Source organism: Rhea pennata, chromosome 1 (genome assembly GCF_028389875.1).
Source record: "Rhea pennata isolate bPtePen1 chromosome 1, bPtePen1.pri, whole genome shotgun sequence".
Lineage (NCBI taxonomy): Eukaryota > Metazoa > Chordata > Aves > Rheiformes > Rheidae > Rhea > Rhea pennata.
Window position 1 is genome coordinate 79,803,683 of NC_084663.1, and position 14,463 is coordinate 79,818,145.

General features: G+C 39.6%; 1 protein-coding gene across 26 annotated transcripts in view; it reads right to left on the minus strand.

The window, feature by feature from the left end:
- Positions 1 to 14,463, minus strand: part of LOC134149675 (potassium voltage-gated channel subfamily KQT member 1-like) — a 263,379-nt gene that overhangs the window by 203,029 nt on the left and 45,887 nt on the right. The window lies entirely within an intron of this gene.

The following is a 14,463-nucleotide window of genomic DNA, read 5'->3' on the forward strand; positions in this document are numbered from 1 at the left end:
AAGGTTACATACTTTTTTTTAAAACTATAGAGCACGTGTGAGTGGATATGTGTAATGCTGTATATCTGTAGCTTTTAACACTGTTAAATGGTTTATCTCTTTACCAAGTACTGCATAATTTCAGATTAAAATGCTAGAATACAAAGAGGTCAAGTGTGAAATATTTTGGACTCATTACAGTTTGATGAGTAAGCTTATGTTTTTGGCTATATAAAATTCTAAAGTCTTAGGGAAACAAACTCAGAAAACCTCCACTCTCTGGAATTTGCTTGCTTTGTCTTTTTTCATTAGAATCAATTATTTTTCTTCTATGCTGTTTTGCCTATATTTACATAAGGCTGAACTGAAGAGCTATATTCAGTAAGTTTTTTATTTTTGTAAGATCTCTTGTTATAAATATTTTTCCCACGGGCTAAAACCAGTACACTGAGTTTTTCAGATTTTAATAATAATTATTAAAAAAGTAATACAGAACAAAGCAAATTTCAACAGTAATTGACGGTGCATTAAATAACCTCATCTTGTACTGAAATACTTGCTTGGTACCCACTGAATGGCCAATGAAAGCCAGATTGCATTAAAAAACTTATATTCTAGCATCAGTCTTGTGGATTATGAACCCTGAATCTGGACTCCTATATTTATGTAGTTTATAACAATGGTCTGTCTGAGCTCAAAAGGCAAGTACACAAAAAACAGTATTACACTAGGAGTCTTAAAGGTGAGAAATTGATTATATTTTCATTTTGTTTTCTAGCCTTAAAGCTATTGTTTTTAGCTTGTAATTCATGTATAACAACAATAATAACACTCATCCAAGAGAATTATTAATAATAATAAATGATAACAATAATTTGAGGAATCTAATAAATAAATAAACTATAACTATTCAGCACAGTGGAATATGGCTTAAAAGAAGAGTTATTAAATACATAAACATTATTGGTTATACGACAAGTAATACAATATGCATCAAGATCAGATTTTCCCTGTTCTTGATTTTGACCATAGCATTACGCAAACACAAAGTTAGACTCCAGATCTGAATTTTGCTGGAAAGAGTAGATATTGTGTTCTAATTCAAGCCTATCTTAAACATCAGCAGCCTTCTACCATTGCTGAATGATTTGGGTGGCATTTAAAATATATTTTATTCTTTGTTCTACACAGATTAAGTCACATCTGAACGTAACTAATAGCTCTTCTCCAAGTTCTAACACCACCCTAGCACTTCAGAAGACTAACTGGCAGAAGCAAGACAGCTCTTGACTTAGATTTGAATGGTCAAATTTACACCTTCAGGCCAAACATCAGATTTACAGTGTTTGCTGAATAAGAGGCAAATTCTAAGATATGTCCATGTGAATAATTGGGGACCATCAGACATGAATGGATGTTTAGAGAATTTCTATTAGAAAACAAAACAAAAAAGGCAAAGTAAACTCTCAGTGTTAGAACTGTAAATAAAAAAAGACAACCTGAATGAAGCATGATAGTGATATTATAATTTTATGCTATATTTCTGAAAATGATATTGTATTTCTTAATAGAAATATCATCTAGAAGAGAAGAGGAATTAGAAAAAATATAACAGGATATTCACATTTTTAAGTGAATAGAGCAAGAAATTTTTCAGAATGTGGCTGAGTATGTCCCGCAAAATAACCAAAATCATGGAAAGAAAGAACAGAACCTCTCAGCATCTGCTAATGTCTCACAACAGCCATTGTTATTCAAACCTACCCTATCTCTACTGGGAGGGAAGTGGGACTGCTACCGGATTTGCCACTGCCTGCCACATACACCACCATTTCCCAACGTGTGCAAGGAAGAGACTTATTTGTCCGAATCAAAGACAGGAGCATCAGTGCTGTGCATAGCCTCCGAGCACTGACAGACATTGACTTTGCCTGCAGAATGCCCTTCTATGACATGGACTTGACTTCCTACTGGGGAAGTGCAGCTTTCTTTCCTAACAATGGGCTAACTTGTTTTCATAACAGAGATAAATGCTCCCTGTTGTGAATTGTAATAGCAAAACATGTCAAACAACCAACAATAAAAAGAAGTACAGCCAAAAGATGGGCTTTTCCTGTTTTTATGCACAGCACAGAGGAAACTAAGCACGTGAACTGCACTTGACTTCTTGCAAGTCAAAATATCCCTTCTTTTAAATGAAAAAGAAAAAAAATAAACTTATTTCTAACCCTTTTCACTTTTAGATGCAGACATGAAAATCAACCTATTAGCACTCATTTGCCAGAGGTTACAATGAAACTCTGAATGTGAAAGTCAGATACCTTATTAGAAAGAGAAGTGATTATTCAGTTAGGCTTTCTCCAGTCTTTTAAAAACTGTTATAGTTATGAATGATAATGATATCCAGCTGCTGTTCTCATGATCCTAGGGCATTCACTAAATTTTTACACTCTCTATCTCTGCAGACAAAAGATAGTCTGCTTTAAGCCCCCTCCTACTCCTCTTCCATCCCATCATTTTTTCACTTTTGCCAGCTTTGCATGCTTTCCTTCTTCATTGTCCTACTCTTTCCCTCGACTCCTTTTTAAAGCCAAATAGTCTCATATTGTTGTTCTGATTAATTAGTGCTGTGAAATTGCATTGTAAGTCTTAAATGAAAATCATAGTTTCTATATCATCACTTTTTGTTCATTTGGCACATTTGCAACATATGCTTCCCCTTCTTGCTGATCTTCTTACCTACTTAAACTGATGAAAAGCAATAGTGAAGCCTTTTTAGTGAACATGGATGATTCTACTTATTACTATTTAGTATTGGATCATCGTATTTTGGGTTAGACTGTGCAGAAGGTGATAAGATCAGTTCAGTCAATTCCTTTGATCTGTTTGACCCTTTCTACCTCAGATACATACATCATTATGATTAAGGCAGCCCTGGTTTATGGTATGCCTCTAGTAATGGTTGATGGCCAGGTACCTCGGCTGTCATTTGTAGATCACAAGAGTGCCTAGAGTCACTAGGTGTTGCTTCAACAATAGTGAATATGGCTGTTCTTTACTGACTTTGTTGTTTTCTCAAGCAGAGATGTCTCCTAGCCTCTTTTTCTATTTCTCTTGTTTGTGATCTGTGTCACAATCCTGGAAAAGAAAAATAGTGCATATATCACACTGCCTAGGCACACAGAGCTTCATATAGAGTGGACTTGCAAGATTTAATGTACGTTAAAGGAACACCAGTGCACATACAGGATATCTGATACCTCCAGGTCTCAACAGACAAGCATAGACTAATGTTGCAGCACATGTGTATTTGTATGCATATGACTCACTGTACCTACAGAGCGAATATTTGTTTGGGATCTGAAGAGCTTCACAGGTGCTGAGAAGCTGAGCAAGTGGCACTGTATGCTTGTTCTCTTATTTTACTCTGAGCATCTACATTGCCCGCTGGAGGCAGGAGACTAGGCTAGATGTACTTTTAATCAAGTATGCACTTAGCGCTTTAGCAGTCCTGTTGGAACAAATCAGGCTTGTGAGAGATGGAGATTGAAGGGCTAAATCCTCTTAGTTATCTCTGATGTCCAGCATCTCAGCCAGTCCAAGCAGTACTTATTACTTCTGGTTCCAATACGATGAATCAATTGCTTTTGATTTTAACTCAAGCATTTCAGGCGGGCAACAGTAACAGGGATGTCATTTAATGCTGCTGTTTGTGTACTGTATTTTAAGTTTACCATTCTCTCTCTCCAGATGTAAAGCCAAAATCACACATGTGGATACTGCTTGAATACTTCAGCAAGGATTTTGACAGTCTCCCATAACATCCTCCTAGATAAGCTCAGGAAGTGTGGGTTAGATGAGGTAGATTGAGAACTGGCTGAAAGGCAGAGCTCAGAAGGTTGTCATCAGTGCCGCAGAGTCTAGTTGGAGGCCTGTGGCTAGTGGAGTCCCCCAGGGCTCAGTACCGGGTCACATCCTGTTCAACTTTTTCATCAATGACTGGGATGAAGGGACAGAGTACCTTCTCAGCAGGTTTGCTGATGATACCAAGGTGGGAGGAGTGGCTGACACACCTGAGGGCCTGGAGAAAAGAAGACTGAGGGGAGATCTTATCTATGTCTATAAGTATCTCAAGGGAGGGTGTCAAGGAGATGGGGCTAAACTCTTTTCAGTCGTCCCATGCAACAGGACAAGAGGCAATGGGCAGAAATTGGACCACGGGAAGTTCCGCCTGAATGTGAGGAGGAATTTCCTCACTGTGCGAGTGACAGAGCACTGGAATAGGTTGCCCAGAGAGGTTGTGGAGTCTCCTTCTCTGGAGATGCAACCCTGTCTAACATGCTCTAGGTACCCTGCTTGAGCAGCGGGGTTGGACTAGATGATCTCCAGAGTTCCCTTCCAACCTTACTGATCCTATGATTCTATGATTTTATGATTCCTCATTCACTCCTGCAGTGGATGCCTGTGCTTTGGGAATAGAAACTGCTGGACTGGTGTTTATAAATGTGACATTCTGGACAAGCACAAATTGTGAGATTAGAAACAATCAATTAGAGAACATATATACAATGTCTGTTACTGCAAGCAAGGGTGATTACAACGCAGCCAGGTTGTGAGTGGAATGGAAGAGATCAAGGAAGAAGTGAAGGAGAAGCAGAAGAAGAGGCCTCAAAAATGTGGTTATCAGGAGAGCTGCTTCCACTTGGCTAAGGTTTCTGTTAATGAGGCGAAAGCTTGGAACCCATCTGAAATGTCTGAAATATAAATGCATTAAGGTACATTAGCTACTGTGGCTACAAAGAATCTTAAGAGTTGTGATGTTATCAGATATATGGGACAAAGAACAGATGCTCAGAGAAACTAGAAAAAGCAAGCAATTAATTGCATGAACAGCCTGCCTGCATGTTATTATTCCTGGATCTAAGCCCAATAACAAAAATTTTAAGGCACAAATTTTATTTTAAGACACTTCTAACTAGGGAAGATGCTGAAAATCAATTCCATTTGATTTTAAATGGAGTATTCTATAAAAGACAGTCCTGTATTTTTTATGCAGGGTGTGGAAACAACAGGAACAATATACTTGGAAGCATCACGATAATTAAGATCTCTGGGGCACTGGAGAAGACCCTGGAAAAAGAACAAAAGATGGAGGATCTTTTGAGCTGATACACTTGGATCGAGGTGGAAAAGGGGAGAAAATGGGGAAAGAATAAAAAGACAGTTTATAGATGGCTCTTTCTTCAAATAGCAGCTGACAAATACAGCATCTAAGAATTAATGTGCCATTGAGGAGAAGTTTTTTGCATCATTAGATCAAATGCTAAATACCACTACTATTTTGAGTAGATACAGTTATACTGGTCAATACTAACCACCTGTTTGTTCACATTCCAGATTTCTGACCTTCAGAGTGAAAAAGAAACAGACATTGTCATTCTGAAGGTTTATAGCATATCAGAGAGGCGGTTAGCGATACATTGTAAGGGCTGGACAGTTTCCATTTTCCATGAATAAGCAGAGAAAAAAAAATTATTCTAGGTAGAAACGAAGACTGGTTTTGTTTGCCAGTGCTTGCCAGCTCATATTACCATGTTTTACTGAATTGTGGCCATACTCATGAGCTGTAGGAAATGGTATCTGTTGGAATAATTTCATCATCCATACCCTGAAATTTGGTTTGCAATTTTTAAATTCAGTGAACAGATGTAAATAAATATTCCACTGCAAAGGAGTGGAAATAAGCAGCAGTGCTATGTTATATTTGAGAACAGAAATGGAAATTCAGTGAGTATAAAGAAAAGGAGAACTAGATAATTTGAATTTATCAGTTCTTGAATGCCTGAAAAGGGGAAAATGTATTTGAAGTACGTGATCTTTTTTAAATTTATCCAACTATTAACAGTCAAATTTCAGCACTTGTTTAGGACTCCATTGCTTAAGAAATCTTAAAGTTGAAGGTAGTAGAGAGGTTTACTATTTCAGGTTGCCCAGGACTCCCATATTTTAGAGCTCTGCTAGAACTTGCTGGCAGTGTACCTATCAGAGTTAAAATCAAGCAGAATAGTGATGTGGCTTGCACAGGTGGGTTTCTTCTATAGTACATGACCAATGCCGCATACACCATGCTGGACAGAAGAAAGAAAAGTTATTCAATTTGCTCTGAAACTGACTCTTGTCTTATGCTCTGCAAAGCTGATCCATCCAGGACATGGAGCTCCAACTATTGAAATAAAGCTCTGACACTTAATATTTTGCCAGTATTAATCACTTGTGTACCCATTAGTAGTGATATGATTTGATGTATATCTGAAGATTTTTTTTTCTCTTTCCATGTTTGAACTGTTTTACCACACTTTTACAGTCTGTAAAAATGTACACAGAAAGGAAAAGGGGAACTGGATGGCTCCTAGAGACAAATACATCATGTGGAATCACTTGTGCAGGTTTGAGCCCAGAAACCCAGACCTGCACACTCTGCATTTCATGCACATGAATAACGCTCTTTCTTTCAATAAGATTTCTTGCAAATTGACATTAATGTTTGATGGATAGAGGCTTAAGCTTCATAAATATAGATTGCTTACTCATAGCAATGAAACCCTTCTGAGGTTAAAAAACAAATCCAGTATATTCATAAATATTCCCCACTTTTTGAGGACATATCTTTTTTAAATTTAATGTCCTTAATATGGAATGCCTCTGATGATCTGTAAGCATCATTCCGATAGCTGTAGGTAGTTTTATTACAAAATGTGTTTGCTAAATGTAGACAAAAATATAAAATATTTACAAAATTTACAAAAATATTTACAAAATCACAACTAAAAAAAAATGCAGAAAATCCTCATACAATGATGTGCAAATGTGACCTGCTTTTACTGCAGATCAACTCTTTATTATTATTATTATTTAATTCCAGATTGTGAAAATTTTATCTTCATCAGACACTGACCCTCTTTTTGTTCTTACATTCTTCTGAATACAGCTCTTCCTTTAAGGGAAAGACAAGTAGTCTAGTGACTTTTCATTTTCCTGTTATACAGCAAGTTTTGCCCTCCTACATGACAATTCAGTCACTCAGTCTCCTAACAGAGGTCTTCTGGGTGTGGGAGAAGTTTCCTGATAACAGTGGTTGGCTGATGGTCATCAAGTTCGCTGCACTCTGTGAGAGATTCTGCATCTGTTACTGGGTTCCAATCTCACTGTCTGTACACAGTCAATAACCCTGCTTGCTTCAAAGACAGATCAGTTAAACTACACCTAAGCACTCATGAAATTTATGAGTAGGCTTGTGCAACAGAGTACACTCCCATATTCAAGTAAAGACAGAGTTCAAATACCAAATGCCCTCTATGATTAACTTGAATGGCTCATATCTCCCTAGCATAGATCCAGTAATGGGCAAAAACGATAAGCATTTTATTGCTGTGAGTTGTCAACATAGAGATTCTAAGAAGCAAATGGATCTAGATGGTAGTAAGCGAAGAGAGGAGGGAGAGTGGAGGCATGATGGAATAGACAGGATTTACCCAACCTGGAAAGGACCAGAGGAGAAGATGCTAAGGATCATGCAAAAAGAATAGTTTTTGTAGGGAGAAGTAAGCAAGGATGGGAATGCAAAAAAGGTCAGAAAAGATGTATCTAAGTGCTGTATTTAAGAACGGCAGAAGCATGAACACCAAGGGATTAAATATCACATGGTTCAAGCCATGAGAGATGATCAGGCTGCATATGCTATGCTTAAGAAAAAGCCTACTCACACTTCTAAATGGAAAGGGTCACTTGGAGTGCCTCAAGTAGTATCTACTGAACTACTCCATTTCTTCGATTGCCATCTCAATGAAATATCTCTACTGTTACAGGACTTAGGGTCCTCACTCACAAAAGGGGGCCCCTGTAATAGGGGCCAACAATGCATTTCAGCCAGTGGCCTACAGGAATTTGTCATGTGTGATAATACATTCACATGCACGCACTGATACTCACAGAGCACAGGTTTTCTATTTCCTATTGCTTTGAAATAGCTTTGGTATCCTGCTCATTAAAGCGTAGGAGTAATAGCATTTCAGCAAAAGCAAGGCAGGATCTTCTGTACAGCTTTCTCCCATGCATCCCTGCCAATGCCAGTGACCTGTTTCACCTCCCATTATTGTGGACTTGGGCCTCTGTGCTACTCTGCCAAAACACCTCAATTCTGACCTGTGATGCCCTTTGTTATTCTGTCCCAGGGTTGCCAAATGGTGCTGCCAAGACCTCCTTTCTGACCCATGCCGAGCTCCCTGCCATTTCATAGTTCTGCACCAACGCCACTCCCATGCCCTGCAGCACCTCCTGCCCTCCATGCAGTCTGGGGCCCCTCTGCAGCTCTACAAATAACCCTCCATCCTGACCTGTGGCAACCCTTGCTGTTAGCATCTGGGGGGGCCTCTTCTGAGTATAGCCTGCCAATCACTCCAAACTACTGCCTGGGGGGGATGAGGGGAAATTTTTCTTCTTTTCTGAGGGTGAGGAGAAGAGAGGGAGGGAGAGGGATTTTTAAAGCTTAATAGACTCAATGAAGAATTTAAAGAATACAATTTAACGTTTCGAAAACACAGGCTTTGCTCTGGTTCACTGCAGCAAAAGCACATGAAATGACATTTTTCTACTTATGGGAACACAAGTCACAGATGAAAATGAAAGAAAAGATCACACAGGAAAGGATTAGTCAGAAGCAATCAAAGATTTTGATAGACAAAAGAAAAACATAAATTTCTCTCTATATATAAGTTGATGTATGGCCCTGAATGGCTCAGTCTTGCTTTCTTTTTTTCATGTGCTGTTGATTTCTCACATTCTGCATTGGCCCTGTCTCATGATGGTATGATATCTCATATTCAGCTCTCCCCCATCTTTTGTATCCTTGCTTGCATGGGCCATAACCCTGCAAATGCTGATGTGTGCTTAGTCTTACTGAGTTCAAGTAGATTGGTTCACGCATCTAATAGTGATAATAGTACTCATGAATGAAATGACTGACAAATATTGAGGACTCCAACTGTGAAATCTCTGAGATAGAGATTTGTAACTTTTGTCTGTAAAGCTTTATACATTATATGAAAAGACACATCAACAGTAATATTACCTCCAATCACATTCACATACCAAATGTCAAACTTTAAATCTATTAATCTACTTTTAGCACTAAGGTAACGCTTTTTATTGCATTGTTTAGGATGTGGACATGGCTTTTTTCTAAGTCTTTTGTAGACACTTGCCCTGTAATTCAGCGTCTTAGCTCTATCATCTAGATACTTGCTTTCCTTCCTGATCAGTATCAGCATGTCTAATACCCTTTTTGAGATCACTTCTTACAGTAGGATCAGTTTGTGTACTTCTTTCTTGTTTCTCAAAAAAATGTAGTTTTCATACAGACCCCAATTTGCCCCACAAAAGCTCAATGTGTTTTGTTTCCTCACATTAGCAGGAGAATGAATTTGCTACGAAAGTTTAAAAAATCTGACTGGCTGGGTAGATAAGAGGAGAGCAGTGGACATTGTGTACCTTGACTTCAGCAAGGCTTTCAACACTGTCTCCCATAACATCCTCCTAGATAAGCTCAGGAAGTGTGGGTTAGATGAGTGGACAGTGAGGTGGATTGAGAACTGGCTGAAAGGCAGAGCTCAGAGGGTTGTCGTCAGTGGCGTGGAGTCCAGTTGGAGGCCTGTGGCTAGTGGAGTCCCCCAGGGCTCAGTACCGGGTTGCATCCTGTTCAACTTTTTCATCAATGACTGGGATGAAGGGACAGAGTGCCTTCTCAGCGGGTTTGCTGATGATACCAAGGTGGGAGGAGTGGCTGATACAGCTGAGGGCTGTGCTGCCATTCAGAGAAAACTGGAGAGGCTGGAGAGTTGGGCAGAGAGGAACCTCCTGAGGTTCAACAAGGGCAAGTGCAGGGTCCTGCACCTAGGGAAAAATAACCCTAGGCACCAGTACAAGCTGGGGGCTGACCTGCTGGAGAGCAGCTCTGCAGAGAAGGACCTGGGAGTGCTGGTGGATGACAAACTGACCATGAGCCAGCAATGTGCCCTTGTGGCCAGGAAGGCCAATGATCTCCTGGGGTGCATTAGGAAGAGTGTTGCCAGCAGTCAGCCCTGGTGAGGACTCATCTTGAGTACTGTGTCCAGTTCTGGGCTTCCCAGTACAGGAGAGACATGGAGCTACTGGAGAGAGTCCAGCGTAGGGCTACAAAGATGATCAGAGGACTGGAGAATGGCTGCGAGAGCTGAGTCTGTTTAGCCTGGAGAAGAGAAGACTGAGGGGGGATCTTATCTATGTCTGTAAGTATCTGAAGGGAGGGTGTCAAGGGGGTGGGGCTAAACTCTTTTCAGTTGTCCCATGCAACAGGACAAGAGACAATGGGCAAAAACTGAACCATGGGAAGTTCCGCCTGAATGCGAGGGGGAATCTCTTCACTGTGAGAGTGACAGAGCACTGGAACAGGTTGCCCAGAGAGGTTGTAGAGTCTCCTTCTCTGGAGATATTCAAAGCCCGCCTGGATGCAACCCTGTCTAACATGCTCTAGGTGATCCTGCTTGAGCAGCAGGGTTGGACTGGATGATCTCCAGAGGTCCTTTCCAACCATGATGCGCATGAATGTTACATTCACAGAATTGGTGTTTGAGGATGGATATCAACAAATATTCACTCTTTTACTGATATAACTTGTCTGATTAAGGATCTAATATTTTTACTGAAATAAGTATGTGAATATAAGTATTAATGAAATAAGTATATGAATATAAACCTTCCCATAAACATAATTTTTAAGGTGCCTCATACTGTTAAAGTGGCAATTCCCTTACACGTTTATGAATGCGTTCATCTCTAAATCTAGATGAGGGTTGCTTATACTAAATAACTATACAAGGCAAGATAAACTACTTGAGCTCTATGAACTGGGGCCGTTGTTTCCTCCAGTTTTATAGTGTCAGACTAAACACAAGGTTGACAGTGAATTTGTATGTAGCTTCTTAGTGACTGTTCTAAGCACTACCCCCTCCAGTCCTCCAAGACTATTTTTACATGTATGATACCACACTAAGTACACCTTCCAGACACTGGTCTTCTTTCCATTTCAGACTTGAGGCACTAGTGTCATAGTACTAAATTCACTTTATAGAGCTACAAACTTAGGTAGTGCCAGGACATTAATTGCCAAGCTAAGAAATAGCATGTGACAGAAGTTGGCCACGTTGGATAATGCAGATCTGGGAGATGCTCGTTCACTGCAGCAATGAACGCAGTATGAGAACCTGTGCAGAAGGGAATATTGAGTTGTGCATTTTGCAACTGTAGGAGAGTCCTCGGAGGGAATATCTGTTAGAAACAGAAGATGTGGACTTACAGGTTCTGTTTTTCCAACAGCCCTGTAGACCCTTCTTCGCAATTAATTGCTCAATAACAATTCAGTGCTATATTTATCAGAAATGACAACTAGCATGTGATCTTTTGATGTCATTCATGTACAGTAGTGGTGAACCACTATTTTAAATTTAGCAAAAAGTTTGAGATTTCTTCAGTAGTGATTCTTATTTTTAAATAAAGCAGTTTCACATGTGCAGAAACAAATCCTCCTCTAGCTCTATCATTTCAGAAACTTGCAGGAGTCTCATAAACTTCCCCCCTAGTACTAACTGAGCATCTACCAGGCCTGAGATGGGTGCAACAGTGAAGTGCAGGGACACAGTAGCTGCATATTCTGCTCTCCAAAACAGACTACAGAGTCTTTTCAGCTTCACTCCTCAACTTAAAGGATGGATTTTTCCAACTTGCCAAAGAACAAACTCAGGGTCCAGAGCTGGCCATAGCTACCAGGGTTATTCTTTCATGTATCCAGGCACTATCAATTGTACACCTGAGTATCACCTTCTCTTGACTTGGTTAAGCAAAACTAGAAACTTTTTGGCAGCATGCTTTGCACTTTAAATAGCACAATCTCTTTGTTTTCATGATCTTTCTCAAAGTTTGGAGGTTAGGTGCCGACAGGCTTCAGTTACAGTGTACCTTGTCTGGTGATGCAGCAGTGAGTTGGTTTCATATACTTGGCTGTGCTATTCTGGAGATATTGATCACCTTTAATGTTACTCAGAGGGAGTGCAGAAAGATACTTCTTCCTCACCTAATGCCATTTAAAGCATGGGGGAATGCAATTCTCCTTACAGTTACTTGGTTGTAAACCTTTCCTTGACTGTTGCTTACATCTGCAAAACAAAGCCAGATGATTCATCCTCCAAACCTGTCTCATTACAAGTGAACACATTTTTCTGATAAGGTAAATTATAGAATAAGGGGAGACACACTACTTCAAGCTCTTCTTTCCCCATTAATTACCAGTGGCTGGAGACACAATTAATTATGGAATTAAGACTGTCTGCTTTCATAAAAACATACCCTTCTTTGTCTGGCTAGGGTTTTTTTCCAAGCAAAGTTAGCAATTATCTTCTGGGTCACCTCTCAGTTATCAATAGGCTATCCATGTGCAATGCTGTTCCTGTACTCTTTATAACAACAGGCTGTTTGTGACAATGTGGCATGGCTAGGAAGCTGACTGAGTGACAGGAAAAAAAACTCAAAATACTTCAGCAGGGTTGCAGAAGCTGATATTACAGCATAATTAGAGATGTCATACAACCTGATAACATCTTTGCAACACAGGGTCTACTAATGAGCATAACACTTAGAGCAATTTTTTTAGGTCTTGAATGTGTCATCATTATAAAAATACAAAATCCCATCTCTGAGCTAACTAAATCCCAAACATGCATTTCACAAGCTTCATACAATCCTTAAGAAAATGTCATCACTATCTACTCTGCATTAGCTTTGTGGGAATTCACAATGACACAGTTATGGATAAAACCATGTACATCAGAAGGAGTTGGGGTTTCCTGATGGTAAGATAGGCTGCATTAATATCTCTGGAGAATGGAGTTCTTCCCATAAAATCTCTGCCCAGATCTGAAGGAACCAAACCTGGAAGTGAGTTGTGACAGGGTAATTTTCTCTATATATGGTCGATCTCAGTCTTTGATCTCCCTTTGAAAGAGCCTTAAAGGCTATTTGTTACAGTAGTTTGGCCCTAAGGATAAGATTTGAAAAGAAAGAGTGGGACTGGGACCACAAGTAATCTGAAGGTGAGTTGTAAATACATAATATGAGCTAGATTCAAATCAAAAGCCCATAAAATAGAAGTATCATTAATCCACTACCACTGGCCAATGAATCCCTTTTTTGTTTCAGTCTCAGAAATGTTACTCATATATCTTAATTGTGCCCTTCAGAATCATACCTCTGTGGCAGTCCTTTACCTTTGAATTAAGACAGAGAGGAACATTTGCAGAAGACAGACAAATAGAGAGCACAGCCCACTCATGCTGGAAGCTGAAGCAATACAGATCCTAAACCAAAAAAATTCTCTTCTCCTAGAAAAATGAGAGCTCAGGTGACCTATGAATCCAATAGGTTTTATAGAGCTAGGGTTCTTGTTAGCCAGAGCAAGCTGTTGTACTAGACTGCAGTGCTAAAATATAGTTCTTCGGTTTGTTTGTGATACAGCGATTAAATGTTGTTAGTTCACTAAGCTGTAATACAAAGTTTGTAGAAATACTGGCTTACTCAATGGTGAACATGATTTTATGCTTTTACCTTGCATCCTTAGTGCTGCTTTACAGTTGAATTTCTAGGTGATCATCTAATGGAACCATTCCAAATTCTGATAGACAAATCTGAAACTCCTCCCCCCCACCACCTTAGATGCTTATGTGCTGGAGAGCAGTTTACTATCAGAAAGATCACATTATTTGTCTTTTAGCAAGTTTATGTTAGTCTTTGGAGATACTCCATGTGACGTGCGTGCGTCCTGCTAAGTTAGCAGAAGAGGCCATCTGCTTGTGACAGCTTGGGCTTTACTACCTTAAATGACAGCCAACACAGCAAAGTTGCTAGCACCTGGTTGGACTGCTATGGTAATGCAAGCAATAAAGCAAACAAGTAACTGTCATATCAGGTCCCCATTTCAGTCATCTCTTGTCTTAAGTTCTCAGTGATTTACGTCAGCTTTGGTCTGGCTATTGCTAAAGGGGAGTGTTTGTGCATATGAACTGCAATGAGAATTTTATTGAAGTTCAGTGTCAGAGAGCAGAGGTGAGTTTGTAGGTCAGAAAACAAGTTTGGGATTACCATGGAGAGGACTAGGGTGGGCAAAGAGCACCTATGCAGTCCGGCCTCGATGCCATCAGTCACGTTAAGTGTAAGGGGGTTATACAGCTCATCATGATTACATCTAGCACTGTTCACAAATACGTAAACATGGCAAAAAAAGGTGTTGCGCTTCATATGTGGCTCGACATACTGATTCTTGACCCTATATTGTTATCAGCACCTTTCAATATAATTTTATTTTCATTTATCCTTCCAATTACAGTGCTAATCTGCCAATAT